Source organism: Erythrolamprus reginae, chromosome 2 (genome assembly GCF_031021105.1).
Source record: "Erythrolamprus reginae isolate rEryReg1 chromosome 2, rEryReg1.hap1, whole genome shotgun sequence".
In the NCBI taxonomy this organism is placed as follows: Eukaryota; Metazoa; Chordata; class Lepidosauria; order Squamata; family Dipsadidae; genus Erythrolamprus; species Erythrolamprus reginae.
The window spans coordinates 16725219-16748950 of NC_091951.1; positions in this window are offsets into that span (position 1 = coordinate 16725219).

Here is a 23732-nt window from a genome sequence, read left to right on the forward strand (position 1 = left end):
AAAGACATACGCTGAGAAAATATTTATTTGACGTCTGGAAAGACATAAAGAAAAACCACTTTCTAACAATCCCGGATTGGGTCACCCCCCTGGATGCAATAATACACCCAAATTCTATTAACGACATAAGAAATATAAGGTATAAAGACCTGTTAGATAACCAAATGAAATTAAAATCTAGAATTAAATTACAAGATGAAGGGATACAAATTGATTGGTGGCACTACGCACAGATTAGATCTAGATATCAGAAAGACAGTATACTTTACATATTCAATAAAAGTAAAAATTTGTTAAGCGACTTAATTACTAAAAATCAAAACAGGGTAATTGGAAAAATATATAAATATTTGATTACTCATAAGAATATTGAGTTAACATTAAAAGATAGTATGATACACTGGTGTAGAAACATAGGTAAAGAAATTGATTTAGATACATGGGAGAAAGTTTGGATGTGTAACTGGAAGATGACAAAGTCAGTTTCCTTGAAAGAAAACCAAATTAAAATGTTCTATAGATGGCATCTCCCACCAAGTACAATAGCAAAAATGTTCCCAAAGACATCACCTCTATGTTGGAAATGTAAGAAAGAAATAGGATCCTACTACCATCAATGGTGGACATGTAACAAAGCTAAAATGTATTGGAAAATGATAGAGAAAATGACAAAAGAGATCACAAAGCAGAAAATAGATTTCACCCCGGAGTTTTGTTTGCTAGGAATTACTAACCAAAATTACAAAAAAGAAATTTTGTACTTGATTATACATAGTTTTACAGCGGCAAGGATTATCTACGCGCAAAATTGGAAAGGGGAAGATATCCCCAAAGAAGAGGGAGTTATTGCAAAAATACTAGACTGCGCGGAAATGGACATGATGACAAGACGCTTGAATGATCAGGAAGAAACCAAATTTTATGAAACATGGAACAATGTTTATGAATGGATAGATAAGAATAAAAAATAAAGAAAGAAGAGTAATAATATGTATAGATTAGATAATTTTTTCTCATTGAAATTTATATTACATTTAGTTTATATATATAGAATAGAAATTTGTCTTTCTTTTTTCTCTTTAAGATTTTTTTTGACTTGAAACTAGCTAGAAATTTTTTTTTTCTATGATATCAATCTTTTCTAATAGATATTTTTTGTATTAGTAGCATTGAATTAGATATTCAATCATGTATTCCTTTTTCTGTATCTGCATTTATACTTTTGAGAAGAGCAGGGATGATACATCCCTACACTGTATGTTAAATGTTTGTAAGTCTGTATGTTTTTTTAAAGAAAATTAATAAAAAAATATTGAAAAAAAAAAAAAGATTTGTATTCCGCCCCTCTCCGCAGACTCGGGGCAGCTCACAGCAATGATAAAACAATGTATAATAGCAAATCTAATATTAAAGTCAAAAATAACAATTTTACATTAAAAGCCTAAAAACTCCATTATATAAAAAGCATACACACAAGCATACCATACATAAAACTGCATAGGCAAGGGGTGATGTCTCAGTTCCCCCATGCCTGACAGCAGAGGTGGGTTTTAAGAAGTTTACGAAAGGCAAGGAGGGTGGGGGCAGTCCTGATCTCTGGGGGGAGCTGGTTCCAGAGGATCGGGGCCCCCACAGAGAAGGCTCTTCCCCTGAGTCCTGCCAGCCGACATTGTTTAGTCGACGGGACCCAAAGAAGGCCAACTCTATGGGACCTAACCGGCCGCTGGGATTCGTGCGGCAGAAGGCGGTTTCGTAGATATTCTGGTCCGGTGCCATGAAGGGCTTTATAGGTCATAACCAACACTTTGAATTGGGGAATGATAAGGGAAAGGAAGGGAGAAAGGAGCAGAGTTGATCAGTCAATCTTCTGAAGCATTCAGGCAGGAAACAGATCAGATGAGCTACTTCTATTTTAGTGTAAGGCAACGTTCACATAAATTTCCTTTACAGATTGAGAAGTAAGAGACCGTATCTTCTGTGCCTCTTTCCCCACCTGTTTTGTAGCTGTGGGCTATGCAATTCATCATCTTCCATTCCCTAAGTGGCATCTCCTTGCCTTGTTTCCAAAGGTCTTTCTCATGAAGTCTTTTTCTTGATTTAGTTTTTTATACTTCCATTCTAATTATCTTTTCAGTTTTCATATTCCACACTTACAAGTTCTGTTATATCTGTGTCACTTTTTTTTTTTCAAATCTTCCTTCACAACCTCTAAAGTTTCACTCATTGGGACCTGTAGAATTTCTAAAAGTCTAGTTATTAATAACTCAGTCCACTTTTCAATGGTCTTTTCAAGTAACTCCAAAGTTATAGCAATATTTGTTGTTTTAAAACCTTAGTTTAAATATCGATTGGTGCATTTTCTTTTCTTTCTGCCTGTTCCTTAAGTCTGCTCTAAAGGAATTTCACATACTAATATTAATTTAATTGTGTTAACACTTTATTCAAGATATTAATATAGGCATGAAATGGGGCCCTTAGAACCTGGGGGGGGGTCAAACTCAGGCACATAATCAGATTTTCATGGACTTAATTAATAAATCTCAAATTTATTTCCCTTCTAAAAGAGTGGTCTTCCGTGTGAATAAGACCATCTTTTAGGATCCCCTCACAAAGACCTTCCATTTATGGTACTTGTGGGCAATCTCCTGCCCTCTCCTTCTCTGGACAGATTCCCGTTCCAGATATGTTTTTTTCAAGAGGCAACTGGACTTTCCAGAAAAAAACACGTTTGGCTCAACTATGACCTGGATGACTGTGAATCTCCATAGACATTGGTCTACATACTGTTCCTTCATGCTTCACCACATTCATAAACCTCCTCTGTTCATGGATTTAGCCATGACTAACTCTGAAGTTCCAACTTTCAGTTACACCTTGAAGCTTCTTTTGTACATAAAATGACTTTCATTTCCTGCTGAAAAGAGGAGTTTTATTCTGAGATGAAATTTAGGTTTTCACATCTTATTGATTTGATTTGATTTGATTTGATTTGATTTGATTGGATTGGATTGGATTGGATTGGATTGGATTGGATTGGATTTGATTGGATTTGATTTGATTTGATTTGATTTGATTTGATTTGTATGCCGCCCCTCTCCGTAGACTCGGGGCAGCTCACAACAACAATAGAAAACAGTTCATAACAAATCAAATAATTTTAACGATTAAAAAAGAAAACATTAAAATCCCCGTTATTAAAACATACATACACACAGACATACCATACTTAAATTGTATAGGCCCGGGGGAGATTATTCAATTCCCCCATGCCTGATGGCAAAGGTGGGTTTTAAGGAGTTTACGAAAGGCAGGGAGAGTGGATGTCAGGATTTAAAACCTGAGGTAATATGCTGTAATTACTGTAAAGTAGAAGGAATGCTGAGTCATGGTGTATCAGCAGAATGATGCAATCTGTTGTATGACCTGATCAGTCAATACTTGTATATATTGTAATACACCTTTGGTTTGGTGTGGTCTGATAGTGGTAGTGGTTTGGTCTTGTGGTTTGGTAGTGGTTGGTTGTTCTGTGATAGTGTCGTCTAGTGTAATAGTTTGGTTAGGTGTTCTGTAATATAGTATAGAGTTAATAGTTTTTGATACTACAAAGAAGTAAAAGCCTTCTGAAGAAAGAACTCCTGCTGTAGTGTCTTTATTAATGAAACTGTCCAGTGCCTGCTGTCCTCTACGTTTCCAAAGAAAGTTCAAAAATTAATTATGATACTGGATAGGAAAAGCAAGAAAGGTAAGAGAAGATGCTTGAAACAGGATATTTCTCTGCAAAAGAGAGAAGGTTGTGACAGTTCAAGATCTGCCAAAGAGTTATTATTATTATTATTTATTAGATTTGTATGCCGCCCCTTTCCGTAGACTCGGGGCAGCTCACAACATAATAAAACAATTCATAACAAATCTAATAATTTACAATTTAAAAATTTAAAGTAGTTAAGAAAACCCCATTTTTAAGCAGACATACCTACAAACATACCATACATAAATTATATAGGCCCGGGGGAGATATCTTAATTCCCCCATACCTGATGACAAAGGTGGGTTTTGAGGAGTTTACGAAAGGCAAGGAGGGTAGGGGCAGTTCTAATCTCTGGAGTATGGATCAATAGAAAGGAACATGTGGGTGGATTGTAAGGTTCTTATGTAACTGAGCTGGGGGAGAAGTCTGCCATATCTCTTTCATATGTATTCAAATGCCATTTCCTTAGAAAAGTACATAAAGAAAAATCCAGTCCAAAAATAATATAAAATTATATACATCTATATGATGTAGTCAAGGAGATTTTTCAATAATTTCTAATTTTTTGTATTATATTTTATATTATTATTATTTTAATAATACATCCATATTATGTGTGAACAGAATTGGTTCTGGACATCATTCATATTAATCCAATTTGTAGGAACAATTTTAGTAATCTCTATCAAATTTATCACATTTAAGTAATATTATATTGTTTATTATATTGTTTAAACATACAAAAACATAAACATAATATTATATTGTTTAAATATACAAACAAAAAAATGCCTAACTCCTCATCTTTATCTCTATCTTCATCTCTATCTTTCTTGTTCAATCTAAATATTTCTTTATTGTATATGAACAAAGTTTGGATGCTAAAGGTGCAGCATAGCCTTTTCCATTTCGAGGAGACACTTGTTCGGTAGGCTGAGGTAAAGAGGTCCAGGAAACAGCCAAATCTGGGGGGTGGGCAGGTGACAGAAGGTATCTGCCCTCATTGTGGTAGGGATTGCCACTCTCAGATTGACCTTTTTAGTCACACTAAATGCTGTTTTTTTCTTTGTCCAGAGCATAACACCATAGTCTTTGGAGACTAAAGGATGTCAGCGATGAACAAAGTTGGCCCTGGGTATCATTCATATTAGTCCCATTCACATTAACAATGTTAATAATCTCTGTCACATTTATCAACTTTAACTAATCCTAGTTATATTATTTAAACATACATTTTTTAAAAATACCTAACATCTGTAAACTTTTTATCTTTTTATCTATTATTTTTATTCATTCTATAAAAATATATTCTAATATTTACCCTACCTAATTTTATTTCTGCTTCTTTCATCTTACAATCAGGCTATTTTAATATTTAAAGGGCAATTCTTTCTATCCATCAGCTCTTCTCCTCTGTAGTGCTTCAATTCTTATCCATTTTTTAATTTGCATGTTTTCTTCAGTGATAGTGGTAGACCAAAGAATTAAAGATGTTTTTCATAGTGTCTACTAGGAAATGGATCATCCTAGAATTGTGGGCATTCAACTAATAAAGCAGTTTCTGAAGAACATTTGTGGCTGGGAAACAAGGAAATCAGATAAGGATCACTTTGTTAAGCACTAAATATTTATCCCAATATTTATCCCAATATTCAATTCAAAGACACTCAAAGACACTCAATTCAAAGATAAAGGCATAGGTGGGTCTCATGAAAAACCTTCAAGAATGGGCAGATCAAGAAAGAGATAAAACAAGGATGTCCGGAATACTATTATATTTTTCATGTCAATAATTACAACATTCTGAAACCCTTGGAAGTTGTTTTTCCATCATATTTTACCATCTTTATTCAGATTCCCTCAACACTGTCAGACTTTCTACTAAATCTGCACTTCTATTCTGTTCTGTCTGGGTTTTCCCAGACCTCCACACCCACTGAAAAAACAGCCAGACACTCTGGTAAAATCCAAAAGTATTTTATAGCAGGAAAAAATAAGCACAAAGGAAAACCTGTCTTCACAGCAGACAGGTTACAATACGTTACAACAGGGTCCTGATGTCCAGTCAATTTCACAAGCTTCTTGCTGGCACACCCCCCCAAGGTTTCAATAGTCCAAGGCACAAACCAGGATTGTAGCCACCAAAGTTCACAGACAGGTCTCACGAATCTCCAAGATAAAACTCCACAAGCCAGGAAGAGTGGGGCCGCCTTTTATCCTTTCCCAAGCACCACACCCAAACCCAGCTGTGACCTCTAATGCTGGAAATACCTAGCCAATTGAGTTCGTCTCTGATTAGCTCTCCTGTGTCCCATATCTATGATGTCATGAGCATCTTCCCCCAGGGAATCCAGGCTGCTTGCTGGGGAGAGCTCCCCCTGGTGGAACTCTGGCTGTCCTTCTTCTTCAGCCTGGGATTCCGCTTCCTCGTCAGTCTGCACCTCCTGGTCCTCAGCCTCTCCCTCTGAGCTGGAAGCCGACAGCAAATCAGCCATTCCCGGAGGGGTCCCAGGCTGAACCACAACATATTCTACTAGTTTTTCTCATCATTCCTATCACCCATTTCCTCCCATGTTGACTGTATGACTGTTAACTTGTTGGGTATATCCTAAGATTTTTATTAATATTGCTTCTTCATTGCTTATTTGACCCCTATGACAATCATTAAGTGTTGTACCACATGATTCTTGACAAATGTATATTTTATTTTATGTACATTGAGAGCATATGCACCAAGACAAATTCCTTGTGTGTCCAATCACACTTGGCCAATAAAAATTCTATTCTATTCTATTCTATATATTTTAGAAGTATCATAGTGTATGATTAAGATTAATTTTCAATTTGGAAAATAAATCAGAAGCCTTTTTGTTCTTATCAAACCAATAAAGAGACTTATAAAGGGAGTCTGGATATCCTGTCTAAGCAATGACATAATCTTTTCCATTCCAGATTCATTCTTTCCTTAAAAACTCTGACTTTCAAAATATATCCATAAATGGAGTGTATCAGGATGAGAAGGGAGACCTGGCAGTGAACCTGGACATTGTCAGCTGGCTGTTTCACAACAAGTCAGTTCACAAAGTGAATTTAGGTAGCCTAATAAAAAAGGGATCCCTGGATTTCAAGCTTATGGTCAATCCAAAGGGTTTGGCAGAGTTGGATAAGCTGAACAAGGTGAGGAAAATCTTTATTTCACACTTAGTAAATCTCTTAACAGTAGAATTGCTTTCTTTGATCAAGCAGAGATTTTGAATGCCATCAACTTTCTCCAAGGCAGGCAACAAATTATTTCTGTAAGATATCAAGTTGCCTGAGAGAAAGATTTATTTATTTTATTTATTTATTCTTTGTCCAATATACAATACATATGGAAGAGAATAGACATTAAGTAATATATATAAAGATAGAAAATAAAAAAGAAGAGAAGTAGATGGGAGGGAGAGAATATATATGATATAAGAGATAAGGAGAGAATATATATTATATATATATATATATATATATATATATATATATATATATATATATATATATATTATAGATAGATAGATAGATAGATAGAGATAGATAGATAGATAGATAGATAGATAGATAGATAGATAGATAGATAAGGAGAGAATATTTATGATATATGAGATAAGGAAAGACAATTGGACAGGGGACGATAGGCACATCAGTGCACTTATATACGCCCCTTACTGGCCTCTTAGGAACCTGGAGAGGTCAATCGTGGAGAGTCTAAGGGAGAAATGTTGGGGGTTGGGAGTTGACACTATTGAGTCCGGTAATGAGTTCCACGCTTCGACAACTCGATTGTTAAAGTCATATTTTTTACAGTCAAGTTTGGAGCGGTTAATATTAAGTTTGAATCTGTTGTGTGCTCTTGTGTTGTTGCGGTTGAAGCTGAAGTAGTTGTTGACCGGAAGAATGTTGCAGCATATGATCTTGTGGGCAATACTTAAATCGTGTTTTAGGTGCCGCAGTTCTAAGCTTTCAAGACCCAGGATAGATAGTCTATTTTCGTAGGGTATTCTGTTTCGAGTGGAGGAGTGAAGGGCTCTTCTGGTGAAATATCTTTGGACATTTTCGAGAGTGTTGATGTCTGAGATGTGGTGTGGGTTCCAGACAGACGAGCTGTATTCGAGAATGGGTCTGGCATAGGTTTTGTAAGCTCTAGTCAGTAGTGTGAGATTGCCAGAGCAGAAGCTACGTAGGATCAGGTTAACAACTCTGGAAGCCTTTTTGGCGATATTGTTGCAATGGGCTTTAGCACTTAGGCCGTTTGATATTAGTATTAAAGCCCACTGCAACAATATCGCCAAAAAGGCTTTCAGAGTTGTTAACCTGATCCTACGTAGCTTCTGCTCTGGCAATATTACTAACCATTTAAGGAAATATTCACAGTCGTCAGTAAAGAGACATTGATTTGAGCCAGGGTAGGTTTGAGAGCTTTTTCCAAAAGGAATAAAAATGCACTAAATGTTAACTTGAACAATTGAAGTGTTAAAAATATTAGCAAGATAGAAGAAAAGGGAAGCAACATACAACCGGACAGTCAGTGCTTCAAATCTAGCAACTCTAAGCCTTAAACCTGAGATCAACAACCTCTTTCTTTTTTGTTCTTTGTTGGATATTAAATCACAATTTATTTTCTGGATGGTCTTTCTCCCTCTGCCTAGTCCTTGCCTATCTCCAGGTGTGTGGAAAGCTGCCATCCCGGATTTATGAAGGTGTCTCAGAAAGGGAAACCCATCTCCTGCTATGACTGTCTTCCCTGTCCTGAAGGAACTATATCCACCATTGAAGGTGGGTGGCACAAGAGGAAAGGTGCAACCCTTTGGGAAGACCACATACCTCAACATTTTCTTTGAGAGCATTTTGATAGGCTTTTTAGCAAATTCAGAGAGTCAAACTAATTTTGACAGCACAATGCTCAAGGTCAGAGTTTCAGAGAGGTTTTTTTTTATCCAAGCATGATTCCCAAAAACAGCACATCACAGCAGGAAATTGAACAGATGTTTCCAAAGTGAACCACAGGTCAAAAGTGCCTTTTAAATCAGGTTTTAGCCAGCTAGGTTAATTAAGATATTTACTATATATATAATTAAGAGATAGATAGATAGATAGATAGGTAGGTAGGTAGGTAGGTAGGAAGGAAGGAAGGAAGGTAAGTAGAGGTAGATAATAAATAATGAATAATGAATAATGAATAATGAATAATGAATAATGAATAATGAATAATGAATAATGAATAATGAATAATGAATAATGAATAATAAATAATAAATAATAAATAATAAATAATAAATAATAAATAATAAATAATAAATAATAAATAATAAATAATAAATAATAAATAATAAATAATAAATAATAAATAATAAATAATAAATAATAAATAATAAATAATAATTTATTCAATTTTTATGCTGCCCCTCTCCAAAGACTCGGGGCGGCTCACAACAATAATAAAACAATATTACAATGAAACAAATCTAATATTTAAAACATATAAAAACCCATTATTTAAAACCATGCAGCACACACATACCAAACATAAAATATAAGATAGAGATAGAGATAGAGATAGCTAGATATAGATATATGAAAGGCTCTTTCATTGCCTTTCCTGGTTTTTCTGTTTTATTGGCCCAGTTTAAGAGATTGACAGCTATACCGCCCTGAGTCTACGGAGAGGGGCGGCATACAAATCTAATAAATAAATACATCATCATTTGGCTGATCCAGTTGTTCTACCTGTGCTTGATTAGCCTCCTGAGATTCTTGGCTTTGTGCCTGCTGAGGCTAAAATTCCATGGTTCCGCTTGTTCAGAATAAGACTTGGGGCCATGGCATTAAACTTTTTTTCTGGCTCCTATTGCCTGCCATGAGCAGCAGTGAATCTCTGCTTCTTTTCTGTTTTGGGGTTCTCCAATAAAATGAGGAAGATTTGCTTCTTCTACTTCTCTTCTTTTTTCCAGTAATAAATTTTATTTTATTCATAACATTGTTGTGGTTAGCTCTGGCCCAGCTCCTGCCCCAAGGACTGTGGGTGTGGGGGAGACATCCACATGCTTCAGGCCTGTTTTGCCCCCGGTGGAATCTGCTGATGAAGGCTCCTCTGACCAAGAAGACATGAGTGACAGGGAGGAGGAGAGTGTGGCAGACAGCTCAGAAGGATATCAATTATCTAGCTCCTCCTTGGATTCAGAACAAGAGTTAATGATACAGCCACGCATGCAGAGAGCGATACATAGGCAACAACAACTGAGAGATTATTATCAAAGAAAATGAGGCCACCTGTGGTTGGGTGGGGCTGTGGTAATTAGTGAGGCTGCTATAAATAGCAGCCTGTGGGTTTGGCCATTGTGGAGGATTATCTGATCGTTGTGTTTCGTGACTGCTTTACTGACTTTGACATTTTGAGTGCTGATTTTTCCCTGCTTTGAAACTAAACCAGAGCAAAGTGTGTTTCACTTTGTGAAAGAAGGACTGTGAATTACCTCACAGCTGCAAGCTAAGTATCACAGAACTGATAAGGGTCTTGTACAAATTACCAGTTTGTTTGGAGATGAGTGCTCTTTGCTATACCAAAAGATGGCTTAGTTTAAGTTAATTTTCATTATAAAGAACATTGTTTTGAATTTTCAAACGTATGTGTGTCTGAAATTTGTACCTGTGAATTTTTGGGAGGATTCTACCAGAGAGCCCAACAGAACAAAAATAATGATACAAACTGCAAGAAACAAAAAAAATACAGAAAAATAAATGTAACTAAACAAAATATAATGTAAAATTAAAAATATTATTGAATGATTTTTAATAATAAAGCTTTTCTTTAAAATTTTAACTAGGGTTTTCCCAACAGTTGGATGTCATGCCCTCAAATCATAAATCTCTGTTGTTAATATAAAGCGTTCACAGCATTGGTTCTTTTTAAAAACAACAACAACACCTTTCCCAGTTAGGGACAATAGGTCCATTCCCCAATCTCCCAAAATCTTAAGAAAGTCCACTTCACCCTTCATCAGTTCTATCAACTCAAATTCTTTAAGATCAATATTATTGTCATCTTGTTAGATAGGGTGAATGGAAGAGGTAGACAGAAGTGGCTTCAAAACAACAGCTCTTTATTTGGTAACTATTTACAATTCAGTTGCTGATTTCACAAAGCCAAATTAATCTTTCCCAAAAGCTGCCAACCTAGCCAATTCTTGAATAAGATATCTGGAAAATATAAAAAGAGAAAGCTTTTACGTTCAGTGATACTTTTGCTCTTTTTCAGATGCAGAAAAATGCAGCAAATGCCCAGCAGATCAGCATCCAAACATCAACCAAGGCCGCTGTATCCCCAAGATTAAGACATTCCTATCCTATCCAGAACCATTGGGGTTCATCCTGACTTCAATTGCTTTGTTCCTCTCTTTAATCACATGCTTTATCTTGGTAACCTTTATTAAATTCCAAGAAACTCCCATAGTCAAAGCTAACAATCGGAACCTCTCTTATATCCTTCTTGTTTGTCTCCTGTTTTCCTTCTTCACCCCCTTCTTGTTCATTGGTAGGCCAAGAAGATTTACTTGCCTTCTACGACAAGCAGCCTTCAGTATCATCTTCTCTGCTGCCATTTCTGCTGTCTTGGCAAAAACCATCACAGTGGTGCTGGCCTTCTGGGCCACAAAACCAGGAAATAAAGTTCAGGGATGGCTTGGAAAGAGTTTGCCCAAATCCATTATCCTTTCTTGCTCTGGTCTCCAAATTGTACTCTGTGTCATCTGGTTAAGTGCTTTCCCACCCTTTCCTGAATCTGACATGCACTCACTATCTAAAGAAATCATTCTACAATGCAATGAAGGCTCTGTCACCATGTTTTATGTTACTCTTGGCTACATGGGTTTCCTGGCCACCATCTGCTTAACAGTGGCTTTCCTGGCCAGGAATCTGCCTGGGGCCTTCAATGAAACCAAGTTGATCACCTTTAGCATGCTGGTTTTCTGCAGTGTCTGGGTGTCCTTCCTGCCCACCTACTTGAGTACCAAAGGGAAGTACATGGTGGCTGTGCAGGTCTTTTCCATCTTGGCCTCCAGTACAGGACTGTTGGGCTGTATCTTCATCCCCAGTTGCTTTATTATTTTCCTAAGACCAGATCTGAATACAAAAGGACATGTGATGTCAAGATAAAGTAGAAATGCAAATGAGTTTTTGATAGATATCTTTTAAAATATCAGCTAATAATTTTTACCAGCAACATTTGGCATTTTAATATTTTCCTTACAGTGAAAAAACAATTCTTAGAGGAGTGGAGTATGTTAGCAAAATAGAAATATAGAAGGAATGTGTGCTAACTTTTTAAAAGGGAAAAGTTGGTGTTGATTGTCAAGCAGCTTTATTACAATTTCTATTGCAACATAATGCAAATGGAATGGAATAGAATAGAATAGAATAGAATTCTTTATTGGTCAAGTGTGATTTGACAAACAATGAATTTATCTTGTTTCATATGCTTTCAGTGTACATGTCTCTTTCTATTAAGTTAAATATATTTTACTGAAGACACAACAGTAGAACAGTAGAAGGGTGAGAAATGAACTGAAGTTTATTCATTATGAATCTCCCTGCTTGCATCAACTGTTATCTTTTCATATGTATGACTGTATCATTTTCTCCTTGGTTCTAAAATGGATAAAAATGATTGCAACCTTTTCCCTGTTGGAATCCCTGCCATTATCTTCTGTGAATAATTCTCTAGTGCATATTTTTAAATAAATAAATAAATATTAGATGTCATCTTAATTTTTGGTTTTGGGGTCCTACATTTTTAATACCACATAAAGTTATATCAGTCTTCAATTTGTGACCCATCTCATCTAGGACAGCCCTAAAAGGTAAGAATAGAATAGAATAGAATAGAATAGAATAGAATAGAATACAATACAATACCAGAGTTGGTCCTCAAGTCCAACCCCTGGTTAGGCAGGAAACTGTACATCACTTCAGACAAGTGGTTATCCAACATCTTCTTAAAAACCTCCAGTGTTGGAACATTCACAATTTCTGGAGGCAAGCTACTCCATGGATTAATTGTTACCACTGTCAGGAAATTTCTCTTTAGTTCTTTGTTTCTTCTCTCCTTGGCCAGTTTCCACCCATTGCTTCTTGTCCTGCCGTCAGGTGCTTTGGAGAATGGTTTGGCTCCCTCTTCTTTGTGGCAACCCCTGAGATATTGGAATATTTGCTATCATGTCTCCGCTAGTCCTTTTTTTCATTAAATTATATATATCCAGTTCCTGCAACTGTTCTTCATATGTTTTAGCCTCCAGTCCCCAATCATCTTTGTTGCCCTTCTCTGCACTTTTTCTAGAATCTCAACATCCTTTTTATATCATGGCCACCAAAACTGAATGCAGTATTCCAAGTGTGGCCTTGCCAAGGGGTTATAAAGTGGTAGTAACATTTCACGTAATCTTGATTCTATCCCTTTGTTAATGCAGCCTAGAACTGTGTTGGCTTTTTGGCCAACAATTTCTTAGAGAGGTTTGGAACCAAGAACTCCTGTCTCACTCGGTGATTTATCTCTAAAGTTTAGGACTCATCTGTGATTTCGCTCCTTGTTGCCATTATCCAAATTACAGTGATTTAATTGTTGTCTTGGTGCTAATTCTCCAGAAACCTTTCAGCAAACTTTTGGAAAATTTGACACAAACATCACTATAATATATTTCCATCTTCATTTCACACAAAAAAGCCTTTTGGGTTGATGTTGTGGCATTAGAAATCCACAGAGTTATTAATGGGTCCATGGGGAAGGGGCTAAGGAGCTGTTTTCTTCTTCCCACTTCAGAAATGAAGCTTTGTCTGAATTCATTCTGAAATAAGGAATTATTCTTCCACTTCATCTTCTCACATTTTGTTCAGATTGTACAGAAGGTTGAAGATTCCATCAGGAACACACCATGTTGCTGCTTCTGCTGCTGCTTTTGCGGATCCAAGGTGTCTGGTCTGTGCTCAAAGCAAAATGCCTCCTGACTATACATAGAAGTAAATTAGATCCAGAGAATCATTTCAGGCCAGGAGACATTTCCATTGGTGGCATAGACTCAGCAAGCAAGGCTTTTTTAAAAAAAATAAGTTTCAAAAAACGGCCTACTTCTCAAGTATCCTGGTAAGTCGATCTTTCTGTACTGCATTAGAGCAATTCTATTTCTGAATTGTTTCAGCAGTTCCAGCCAGATGTTGTGCCATTTCAACTTTGGAGATCTATTGTAAACCCTGTATCTGATTAGCTTACTTTGAACTTAGCAATTAAAATCATCAAGCAGGGATCTCTGTTTAATATTTTTTGAAACATAGAAACATAGAAACATAGAAACATAGAAACATAGAAGTCTGACGGCAGAAAAAGACCTCATGGTCCATCTAGTCTGCCCTTATACTATTTTCTGTATTTTATCTTAGGATGGATATATGTTTATCCCAGGCATGTTTAAATTCAGTTACTGTGGATTTATCTACCACGTCTGCTGGAAGTTTGTTCCAAGGATCTACTACTCTTTCAGTAAAATAATATTTTCTCATGTTGCTTTTGATCTTTCCCCCAACTAACTTCAGATTGTGTCCCCTTGTTCTTGTGTTCACTTTCCTATTAAAAACACTTCCCTCCTGAACCTTATTTAACCCTTTAATATATTTAAATGTTTCGATCATGTCCCCCCTTTTCCTTCTGTCCTCCAGACTATACAGATTGAGTTCATTAAGTCTTTCCTGATACGTTTTATGCTTAAGACCTTCCACCATTCTTGTAGCCCGTCTTTGGACCCGTTCAATTTTGTCAATATCTTTTTGTAGGTGAGGTCTCCAGAACTGAACACAGTATTACAAATGTGGTCTCACCAGCATTCTATATAGCAGGATCATAATCTCCCTCTTCCTTCTTGTTATACCTCTAGCTATGCAGCCAAGCATCCTACTTGCTTTCCCTACCGCCTGACTGCACTGTTCACCCATTTTGAGACTGTCAGAGATCACTACCCCTAAATCCTTCTCTTCTGAAGTTTTTGCTAACACAGAACTGCCAATACAATACTCAGATTGAGGATTCCTTTTCCCCAAGTGCATTATTTTACATTTGGAAACATTAAACTGCAGTTTACATTGCTTTGACCATTTATCTAGTAAAGCTAAATCATTTACCATATTACAGACCCCTCCAGGAATATCAACCCTATTGCACACTTTAGAGTCATCGGCAAATAGGCAAACCTTCCCTACCAAACCTTCCCCTATGTCACTCACAAACATATTAAAAAGAATAGGACCCAGAACAGACCCTTGTGGCACACCGCTTGTAACCTGACTCTGCTCAGAATACTCGCCATTAACAATAACTCTCTGATGTCTATGCTTCAGCCAGCTGCAAATCCATTGAACTATCCAGGGATTAAGTCCAATCTTCACTAATTTATCTATCAGCTCTTTATGTGGAACCATATCAAAGGCTTTGCTGAAGTCCAGGTAGGCAATATCCACGGCACCACCTTCATCCAACACCTTTGTGACATAGTCAAAGAAATCAATGAGATTAGTCTGACATGATTTGCCTTCAGTAAAGCCATGCTGATTTGGGTCCAATAAGTTATTGTTTTTTAGGTGCTGATTTATCCTCTTTTTGAGTAGAGTCTCCATCATTTTAACTACAACTGATGTCAAGCTAACTGGCCTGTAGTTACCAGCTTCTTCTCTACTGCCCTTCTTGTGAATAGGCACAACACTGGCCATTCTCCAATCCTCAGGAACTTCTCCTGTTAACAAGGATTGGTTAAACAAATCAGTCAGGGGGGTAGTAATGACAGATCTGAGTTCTTTAAGAACTCTGGGGTGGATGCCATCTGGACCCATTGCCTTATTTATCTTTAATCGTTCAAGTTCTTCTAAGACATCGGCTTCTAAGATCACTGGAGCTGAATCCGTACAGCTGGAAGCAATGCTATATCCCTCTATAGTATTATTTTGTACGGTGTCTTTTGAGAAAACTGAACAGAAGTAGCTATTGAAATGGTCAGCGATCTCCTTATTCCCATTAATGCATGTATTATTCCCGGTACTAAGTTTCGTGATGCCGCAGTTTTTCTTCTTCTTATCACTAATATATCTGAAGAAGGTTTTATCCCCCTTCTTTACAGATTTGGCAATTTCTTCCTCTTTTGAGGCTTTAGCAGCATATATTATCTGTTTCGCCTCCTTCTGTCTCATTTTATACACCTCCCTATCAGCTATACTTCCAGACTCTTTATACCTCCTATAGGCAGCCTTTTTTTCATTGACTATAGCCCTTACATCATTGCTAAACCATAGCGGGTTCTTCTTCCTTTTACCTTTAGTTATTTGTCTTACATACAGTCCAGTGGCTTTTAAGATGGCCTTTTTTAATACAGTCCACTGGGTGCTCGCTCCTGCCATTTTATCCCTCCCCTTTAATTCATTATCTAAATATTCCCCCATTTCATTAAAATTTGTTTTTCTGAAATCCAGTACTTTGGTTGCATTATAGGATTGCTCACAATGAGTTTTGATATCAAACCACAAACATAGATGGTCACTGCATCCTAAATTTTCTCCCACCTTGACATCTGAAACCCAATTCCCATTCGTAAAAACTAAATCTAGAATATTCTCCCCTCTAGTTGGTGTCTTAACCAGTTGTGCCAGAGCTGCTCCTGTAAAGGCCTCTACTATATTCTTACTTTTGCATGTAAGGGCACTGGGGATATTCCAGTCAACATCAGGCATGTTGAAATCACCCATAACCACAATATCTCCTTTTACTGCCATTTGGGTAATTTCATCCACCATCTTGTTATCATATTCCTCGGATTGCCCTGGAGGCCTATAGATCACCCCAATTCTAATGACAGAACCTTCTTTATTTTGCATGCAAATCCAGAGAGTCTCTAGATCTTGACATGTATTGTGAATTAGTGTTGTTTTTAGACTTTCTTTAATATAAATGGTTACTCCACCTCCCCTTCTCTCTATTCTATCCTTCCTATACAGTGTATATCCTGGTATGGATATTTCCCATTCATTAGAATCCTTAAACCATGTCTCAGTTATGGCAACCAGGTCCAAATTATCTCTATATATTATGGCCATTAATTCACAGAGCTTGTTGCTCAAGCTTCGAGCATTCGTGCACATTACCCGAAGAACATTATTTTCATTATTAGTTTGCCCCTTATCATCAACAACTACATCTATTTCATTTGCAGCTCCCTTTTCATAAGCTTCCAAAAACTGCTTTATCCTCATTGGTCGGGGACAGAAATCACCCACATCAGTTACATCTCTGTCCCCTTTACCTAGTTTAAATGCCTGTCCACAAAAGTTCTGAATTCCTCACCGAGCACCTGGGTACCTCTGTATGATGGATGCAAACCATCCCTCTTAAACAACTCCCTATTAGACCACCTACTGACATCATGACTTTCATAGCCAAAACCTTCAGCATTACACCACTGCCTTAACCACACATTAAACTCTCTGATACACATTGTTTTATCCTCTTGGCCACAAACCAGTAATACCTCTGAGAAAGTCACTGAATCAGTTATTTTACCCAGCTCCACACTTAGACATTGAAAATCTCTTTTTACTACATTAACATTTCTCTGGGACAAATCATTTGTGCCAAGATGCACCACCACATCAACGTTATTACCTTTACTCACAGCCTCAACAATGTTTGTAATCCGCCTCCTGTCCCTGCTGGCAGTGGCCCCTGGGAGACACCTCAGCACCTTCACCACATCCTTGCTCTGTCCCAAATCAACACCTCTAACAGTCGAATCACCCGCAAGAAAATGTGTCCTCTTTTTATTTCTAACTGCACTTGATGGTTTGGTGACATTTACGACAACTTCCCCTTTGAACATCCCCTCATTCTCTGCCTGAGGGACCTTGCTAATATCTCCAACATCCTTACTATTTAAATCCGCAAGAACATTATAGGAATTCGATACAGAGAGACCAAAATTGCTATGTTTTTGCTCAACTGCACGCAATCTTCCTGAACCAACAGTTGTCCACACAGCCCTCCTCCTCGGGGGGCGCTGTGGAAGTGGAGGCTGGACACATGGCTGCATTACAGCACGTGGCTGGGACAATCTTTCCACTTCCGACTGCAAGCTACAAACTAAGGACTGCAATCTAGAGATCTCGCCATCTAACCTAGATGTCCTTATGCAAAGAGGGCAGTACCCCAAGTTCCACAAGGTACTACGGAAGACAACAGCCAAACAACTGTTACACTGCACCAAGCCAGTCATCTTAACAATGTATTGAAATACAAGTACTTAGCAAGAAAATCAATAACCCCTATTGTTACCAAACTTTGCTGGTTTTGGTTTATAGTTATATGATTCGTGCGCCGTTAGGCGCGCGGGCCACTACCTTCTTCTCTCCTTCTCTGTGATCTGAAAGTGCAAATTAAAATGGCTTTTTCCTGCCTTTTATACTTCCCAGTCTAATCCTGCCCCAGCCTAATCTGATTGGTCTGTGTTTGAAAACAAACTGCCAAAAAAATTGTCTGTTACAGTCAGTTATATCTGCCCCTTCTCCTTGAATTCAAAAAATGCAAAAAGCAAAATGCAAAAAGTAAAAAGCACTACCTTCTTCTCTCCTTCTCTGTGATCTGAAAGTGCAAATTAAAATGGCTTTTTCCTGCCTTTTATACTTCCCAGTCTAATCCTGCCAGTTAGAAACAGTTAGATTATAGATAGATAGTAGGATGTGGATCCAATATTCTGCCACTACCTTCTCTAATAAAGGGGTGAATATGGGCACAAAAATGCAAGGAAGCTGTTTTTTCTCCTATATTTAAAATGGAATAGCCACTCCTTTCTTTTGTTTCTGGTTGTTTTGTTTATTGATAATAGCACTTAAGCATATGGTATATACAACTTTACAGTGCTTTACACCCCTCTCTAAGCAGTTAACAGAGTCAGAATATTGTCCCCAACAATCTGGATCCTCATTTTATCAACCTTGGAAGAATGGAAGGCTGAGTCAATTTTGAGCTGGAGAGATTCAAACTGCCCAACTACTGGCAATTGGCAGTCAGCAGAAGTAGCCTGCAATACTGCATTCTAACCAATGCACCACCACATCTTGTTCATTCATAACAAAAGTTGATCTGGGATTCTTTTAAATTAGTTCACTGAGTCTCTATGTTTGCAATTCCCATTGTGAACTAATACCAAATACCTTAATCCTATTGTGATTTAATTGTAAATTGAGGCATTCAGTCAAAGACTTTTGACAGTGGACATTAAAGTACAAACATATACAGGAATCAATAACATATTTTCTTTGTAAAGACTCTAAACTCATTTGTGTGCTTTGGGTCTGACTGTTTACTTATTCTGTATTTAACCTTTAAACAACTGCAATGTTAAAAATAGGAGGACATAACTAGAAAGGAAAAGGAAGAATATATAAGTCACTCTGAAATCTTGGATCAACTGCTAGGATATTGGCAACCTCAAGTATAAGCTAAGCAAAGCTAATAAGAAGTAAATTTCTTCACACTTGAAGTTGTATTAAAACAATATGTAATAAAGCCCAGAGTTTCATTATAATATGTAATTATCTTTTGCCTTCTTTGGAAATATGAAATAATCCATCCAATATGTTGACAATGCTGAAAACCTGCTTAGCTGCACACTCTTGGTTAGTGCTTTTGAAATATAATCAGATTAATGTAATTTATTGCTAAATATCCATGGATACTCTTAATCATCCAGGTTGTGATTGGTCCAAAGGTGCTTTTCAAAAAGGCAACAAAAAGACAGACTTTGTTTAACCTTTGAAAATATTTTGCTTCTCATCAAAGAAGATTTTTCAGCTTAGAACTAAAGAAACTTCTTGGATGAGAAATAAAACACCTTCTTTAATAGAATAGAATAGAATTTTTTATTGGCCAAATGTGATTGTACACACAAGGAATTTGTCTTGTTCCACCAAGAGGAAGGAAGGAAGGAAGGAAGGAAGGAAGGAAGGAAGGAAGGAAGGAAGGAAGGAATATTACTCTCAGTGAACATAAAAGAAAAGATACCTTTGTCAAGAATCATGAGTTACCACACTTAATGATTGTCATAGAGGTCATGAGGTCATAGAGGTCATGAGGAAACAATATTAATAAAAAATTTAAATATACAAGCAGTAAGTTACAGTCATACAGTCATAAGTGGGAGGAAATGGCTGATAGGAATGATGAGGAAAAAATAGTTGTAATAGTAGTGCAGACTTTGTAAATAGTTTGACAGTGTAGAGGGAATTATTTGTTTAGCAGAGTGATGGCATTTGGGGGAAAACTGTTCTTGTGTCTAGTTGTCTTGGTGTGAAGTGCTCTGTAGTGATGTTTTGAGGGTAGGAGTTGAAACAGTTTATGTCTGGGATGTGAGGGCTTAGTAAATATTTTCACAGCCTTCTTTTTGACTCATGCAGTATACAGGTCCTCAATGGAAAGCAGGTTGTCAGCAATTGTTTTTCTGAAGTTTTGATTATCCTCTGAAGTCTGTGTCAGTCTTGTTGGGTTGCAGAACCAAACCAGACAGTTATAGAGGTGGCAGATGACAGACTCAGTGCTTCCTCTGTAAAACTGAATCAGCAGCAGCTCCTTGGGCAGTTTGAGCTTCCTGAGTTGGCGCAGAAAGAACATTCTTTGTTGTACTTTTTTGATAACGCTTTTGATGTTAGGTTACCATTTTAGTTTTTGAGATATGACAGAAGCTAGAAATTTGAAGGTCTCTACTGTTGATTGTTGTCTAGTATTGTGAGAGGTGGTAGGATGGGAGGGTTTCTCCTAAAGTCGACCAGCATTTCTACGGTTTTGAGTGTGTTCATCTCTAGATTGTTCCAATCGCACGACGAGGCTAGTTGTTCAACCTCCCATCTGTATGTGGTTTCATCATTGTCTCAAATGAAACCAATCACTGTTGTATCATCTGCAAACTTCAGTAGTTTAACAGATGAAATGAAAAAACAAATCCCTTTGCTTTTTGAAAAACACCTTTAGTTAGCTTATGGGTTTTTATTATTTTTAAGATGCTTTTTTTCTGTATTGCTCTAACTCAGGGGTGTCAAGTTCGATTTCATTGAGGGATGCCTCAGGGTTGTTTTTGATCTTGGGGGACTGGGGTCAGTGTGGCCAGATCAGCGCCACTTGTATTGGGGTGCCTGTGGTGGTCCAAGCACTCTACCAGTGAAAGCTCAGCCCAGGAGGGCTGAGGGAAGGCTGTTTTTGATGGCAGAGGCACCTCAGGACAGTCCTTTGCAGTTTCCAGTGCAGGCCCATGGGCTGGATCGAAGCGCCTCTGGGCCAGATCCTTCTGCTCTAAAGCATTCAGAAGAATTTCTGGGCTAATTTGAACTAACAAAGAGATTAAATAAAATTGTTTTTCATGGATTTTTATATATTTAATACATAGGAACATAAGAAGAGCCATGCTGAATCAGGCCAAAGCCCACTGAGTCCAGCATTCTGTGTCACACAGTGGCCCACCAATTGCATTTGGGGATCTTCAGCAGAAAAGAGGGCAAAACCCTCCCTTTCCCTTGACCCTCAACAAATGGTACCCAAGGGAATCCTGCCTGCCTCAACCAACATAGAGGCAGCACTTGGACATCCGTTTCAACAACCACTGATACATTTGGCATACATGAATTTGTCTAATCCTTAGTTGAAGCTGACAGCTGTCATGACCTCTTTTGGAAGTGAATTACATAAACCAATGACCCTCTGGGTGAAAAAATATTTCCCTTTATTTGTCCTCACTTTTTTAACCAATAAATTTTAGGAAGTGCCCCCTCGTCCTAGTATTGTATGATAGTCACCTCTTAAACTCCATTTTTCAAGGCTGAAGAGCCCAAGGTGTTGCAACCTGGTTTCATAAGGGAGGTGCTCCATTTCCTTTGTCATTCTTGTTACCCTTTCTTGCACCTTTTCCAGTTCCATTATATCCTTCTTGAGGTGCAGTGACCAGAACTGTATGCAGTACTCCAAGTGTGGTCCTCAGCATTGATTTGTACAGAGGCAATACAACACTTGCCAATCTATTTTCAATTCCCTTCCTAATCATGCCAAGCATAGAATTTGCTTTTTTTACTGCTGCTGTGCACTGGGTTGACATCTTCATTGAGCTGTCCACCAAAACCCCAAGATCCATTTCTTGGGTTGTCTCAGAAAGCTTGGTCCCCATCAGTTGGTAGGTATAATTGGGCTTCTTTGTCCTGATATGCATAACTTTGCACTTGTTTAGGTTAAAATGCATTTGCCACTTTGTTGCCCACTCACTTAAATTCGAGATACCTTTCTGGATCTCCCGACAATCAGTTTCACTTTTCACTACCCGGAACAATTTAGTGTCGTCAGCAAACTTTGCTACCTAACTATTTACTTCTACATCCAGATCATTAATAAATAAATAATGCATACATTTAAAAGTAAAGGTCCCAAAACTGAACCTTGGGGTACACCACATCTCACTTCTTTCCATCCAGAGAATTGTCCATTTATTGCCACCATTTGCTTCCTACAATTTAGCCAGTTACCAATCCAGGACAAGACCTGTCCTCTAATTATGTGGCTGAAGAGCTTTTTTAGGAGCCTTTGGTGAGGGACTTTACATTATCATTAGATCTTCAAATTCCTAGATTTGACCATATTGCAAGATCTAAAATGGACATCTAACACCAAAAAAGCAAAACAATGTTCTTTCTGTGCCAACTCAGAAAGCTCAAATGCCCAAGGAGCAGCTGATACAGTTCTAGAGAGGAATTATTGAGTTTGTTATCTGCACCTCTACAACTGTCTGGTTCGGTTCTTCAACCCACCATGACAGACACAGACCTCAGAGGATAATAAGAACTGCAAAAAAGCAATTACTGCCAATCTGCCTTTCATTGAAGACCTGTATATTGCACCATTCAAAAAAGAGGGCTATAAAAATATTTACTGACCCCTCACATCCTGGATATATATTGTTTAACCCCTACTCTCAAAAAGATGCTGTAGAGTACTGCACACCAAGACAACTAGATACAAAAACAGTTTTTTCCCGAACGCCATCACTCTGCTAAACAAATAATTCCCTCACCACTGTCAAGCTATTTACTAAGGCTGCATTACTATTACTAATAATCTTCTCATCATTCCTCTCACCCATCTACTCCTACCTATGACTGTATGACCAAAACTTGTTACTTGCCTCATTATTTATATTGACTGGTTCTTAATATGATTTGATTGCTTGTATGTACCCAGACTAAGTGTTGTACCTTATGATTATTGATGAACTTATCTTTTCTTTTATCTACACTGAGAGCATATGCACCAAAAAAATTCCTGGTGTGTCCAATCACACTTGGTTAATAAGATTCTGTTCTGTTCTGTTCTACTTTCAGGGTGAAAGTAATGGGATACTTTAAAAAGCTATCCTTCATTTTGGCCATCCAAGAGATCAATCAGGATTCCCATCTCTTGCCCAATATCACCCTGGGTTACAATATCTATGATAATTATTACAGTGCAGGAAAGACCTCGGATGCTTTGCTGGATCTGCTGTCAGACGGGGAGGCCACTGTTCCCAATTACAGTTGTGGGAGACAGAGAAACACAGTGGCTGTTCTTGATGGGACTGAAACTGGCTTCTCCATCCAGATATCTTCCATGTTGGGCACTTACAAAATCCCACAGGTGCGTCTTTGCAGGGAAGACAATCTTTAATCATGCAGCTTTCCCCGGGAGATGAAGTAAAGCAAACATATCCAGTCTTGCTATGTTACGAGTCCTGACTTGGGGGCCTTTTATTTTCCTGGAAGAAAAAAAATATCTCAAGGAGCAAAAGCAGAGAAGCAGGGCATTAAGTAATGGTTGAATAGAGAGATTTTCACTGAAGGACATGAACTAAGCTTCCTTAGACATAGA